Below are 3,993 nucleotides of genomic sequence, written 5' to 3'. Positions count from 1 at the left end.
TGTACCCATCCTTCAACATGCAACTTAAATCCCACTTCCTCCATGAAGTTTTCCAGTTTCTCTTTTCTCTTTCTGTTACGTTTATTATAGAAATCTTACTTATGTTCTTCTGTATATTTTGATTCCCTAGTTATATAATAATTATATTGAGGAAAGATACTGTGTTATTCATCTTCATATTTCTCCAAAGAAAAGCATTCGCTGGATTGGTAAAATTGTTTATCTTCCTTCTTTTACCTTCTTCAAATAATGTACGTTAAGAGAAAATAATTGTCTCAAACCATACTGAAGCAATCATACTGACAGCTTTCAAAGAAATTATTAGTAGAAGTATCACTAGCTCTGGTATTCACACTCAAAAGATAACTACGGAGCAATTTTACTTAATCTTTATAAGCATGAAAATCTCTTTTTAATTAAAAATATTATGAACTCCTCTCATGTTAGTGATTGCACTTTTGACACAATGCATAAGAGAAAGCTACTCGGCATTCCATGTCACTTTAAAATGAGTTTCTATTTTATTAATCCCAGTAGCATGCAAATAAAATTAAAAATCATATTACAAATCTCTTTGGCATATTTAGTCTATAGTTAATAATTGACATAATATAGATTTTTAAGGCACCTTGCAAAAACCTAATGTCCTCTAATTCTCCACTCTCCTGATCTGCTTCTGACATCTCTTTAAGGGATTATTTTTGAATAATCATCACTGTCTAAATGTCACTCTAGAAAGTTCAGTTTGGTTTGGCAAGACCCCAGATGCTGAGAAATAGAGGAATGATTATGTGAGTTATAGTATGTCCATGAAATTAAGGTTATGGGCACAAAAATATCATATTAAAATAATAGGAAATTATTTTTATAATATTCCATAAAAAATTGTACATAAAGTATGAACAGAGATACAAAAGAAATACATGGGAGAAATAGATTAAAGTGTTACATTTTCTTTGTATTTCTCAGTGAGAGTGTGGGTACTTTTTTTTTTTTCCCGGTACGCGGGCCCCTCACTGTTGCGGCCTCTACCGCTGCGGAGCACAGGCTCCGGACGCGCAGGCTCAGCGGCCATGGCTCACGGGCCCAGCCGCTCCGCGGCACGTGGGATCCTCCCAGACGGGGGCACGAACCCGTGTCCCCTGCATCGGCAGGCGGACTCTCAACCACTGCGCCACCAGGGAAGCCTGGGTACTTACTTTTTAATCCATATTTTTGAAGTTCTATAATGAATACACATTACGGTTTTACTGGGAAAAAGTAATACATTTAATTTCTTAAAGGTCAGAAGTATTACTTAAATGTTCTTTGCTCTGTGGCTCTACCAACAACAATAATCATACTCCCAGAAACTACTCATTTGTTCGGACCTAACTCACCATTAAAGAAATTGCACTCACTAAATGTACTGCTTCATCTATAAAGTAATAGTTTAAAAAGCTATATTACATACAGTATGTCAAGCACCAGGGGTTTTTAGTTCTGTATTCTGTGATTTTGTGAACAAGCCTGTGTTCTACCTAGCAGTAGACCTGACAACTTCAAGGCTTTGATCGTATTCCCTCTTTGCTTTCATGTTTCTAGCCTAAACTATCCGAATTTCTTGAATCGATATTCATATAGAAACCCCTTGATCATTTTACTTATTGTTCTCTGGGACTCATTCAGCTCTACTTTGTCTGAGGAGTGGTGACCTGGAGAATTTATAGTATTCCAGTTCTTAGACAATTGTAAGATGACGCTTTCTGATTTGTTTCCAATTTTCTTCATGAGGCAGGCCACTGGGTTGGTGCCTTGGGGAGCAGACTACAATCATTTCTAGGTTGCTTTCCTAGGTTATAACCAATACCTTGAAGCCATCAGTTCTACACTTTTTCCCTCTAAATAGACATCTTACCTGTACATACATTAAACCTCATCTGTCAGGGTTTTTACATTCACATAATTGAGAATTTATCTGTAAGTTTATTTCCATGAGCCTAACATCTCTTATATTGATATTAACTTCAGTAGAGATTTTATTATCAGACAATTTGCTAAAATGTTAATAATAATAAACCAAAGTTAAAAAAAGCAATTGCTAGAGAATGTCCCCACTATCATTCTCCACTTAGAGAAGTGCTTATTTATTCCTGCCCTTTGTTTCCTGTCTCTAAGTACTTAACTCACAATAAAAAAACAAACAAACAAAAAACCTCCTCAATGTTGTGGTAACTATTGAAAAAGTTTTTTTCCTCTGTCAAATTGTCTTCTATTTAATAGTTTATTTTTACAGCATGTATGGAAGTAATCTCAGCATGTATTACAGATTCTAACAACTTATCAGGCACCCTACTCAAAGTCATTTTTTATGCTCTCCTACTGAAAGCACTTAAATCCAAGGGACTCCAACTGAGACACATTCATTGGCACCTTACATTTGATTATTAGAAAGGCTTTTCACCCATAGCACAGCATGTTCTGAATCTCAGTGATTCTGGAATGAATTAAAGTACACTGGAATGAAATTCCTTCTCAACCTTCTTGTTATAGCTGCCTTTTTCTTTTTTTGTTTGAGGTTTTATTCCTAAATGATGAAGTGTGAAGATTGTCTAGGGTTTAGAAAAGACATAGATGTAAGTATAGATGTAGTTATAGATATAAAAAAATAACTGTAGAGGAAATACTTTTCCAAGTCAATATTCAATTAAATTCCATCAAGTCTATGATCAAAATAATCTTGATTCACCATGTGGCAAGAAAGGGACAGTCCTAGTTCTACACTTCACCCCTTAAAAATTAAGAAGAGATTAACATTTTAAAAAGTGAGTGTTGACCTTACATAGTACCCTACACAAAAATTAACCTTAGATATATTAACAGACCTAATGTAAAACCTAAAACTATAAAATTTCTAAGTCAATCACGAGAGAAAAGAAATCTTTGTGAACTTGGATTAGGTGAAGATTTCTTAGGACACAAAAGGAAGTAAACACAAAAGAAAAAACTGATTTTGGAATTTATTAAAATTTAAAACTTCTGTGCTTCAAAACATACTGTCAAGAAAAAGAAAAGGGAAGATTCAAGCTGGGAGAAAATATCTGCAAAACAAATATTTGATAAAGAGCTTGTATCTAGAATACACAGAACTATTACAGCTCAGTAATAAAATAATCCAACTTTTTCAAATGAGCAGAATATTTCAACAGACATCTCACCAAAGAAAAGATGGCAAATAACCATAAAAAGATGCTCAGTATTAGTATTTATTAGGTAAATGCAAATTATAACCACAATTGGATATCACTACTCTCTAGGATGGCTGAGTTCAAAAGACTAACCGCGGGCTTCCCTGGTGGCGCAGTGGTTGAGAGTCCGCCTGCCGATGCAGGGTACACGGGTTCGTGCCCCGGTCCGGGAAGATCCCACATGCCGCGGAGCGGCTGGTCCCGTGCGCCATGGCCGCTGAGCCTGCGCGTCCGGAGCCTGTGCTCCGCAACAGGAGAGGCCACAACAGTGAGAAGCCCGCGTACCGGAAAAAAAAAAAAAAAAAAAAAAAGACTAACCGTACCAAGTATTGGCTTCTATGTGGAGCAAGTGAAATTCTCACACGCTGTTGATGGAAATGCAAAATGGTAGAGCCACTGTGGAAAACTGACTGGCAGTTCCTTATAAAGTTAAATATACTTAACTGACTATATGAACCCAAAATCTCACTCCTAAGTGTTTACACAAGCGACATAAAAACATATATTCACACAGAAACCCGTGCACAGATATTGTATGAGTCTGCCCAGGCTGCCATAATAAAATACCATAGACTGGATGGCTTAAACAACAGAAATTTACTTCTCACAGGTCTTGAGGCTGGGATGTCCAAGATTAACGTTCTGGCAAAGTAGATTTCATTCCGAGACCTCTTCTCTTGGCTTGGCGGCCGTCATCTTGTTGTGTACTCACGTGACCTCTTCTTTTGGTGTGCTCAGTGGGGGAGAGACAGAGAGAGACAGAGAG

This window comes from Tursiops truncatus, chromosome 5 (assembly GCF_011762595.2).
Source record: "Tursiops truncatus isolate mTurTru1 chromosome 5, mTurTru1.mat.Y, whole genome shotgun sequence".
Classification (NCBI taxonomy): domain Eukaryota; kingdom Metazoa; phylum Chordata; class Mammalia; order Artiodactyla; family Delphinidae; genus Tursiops; species Tursiops truncatus.
This window is presented reverse-complemented; position numbering follows the sequence as displayed.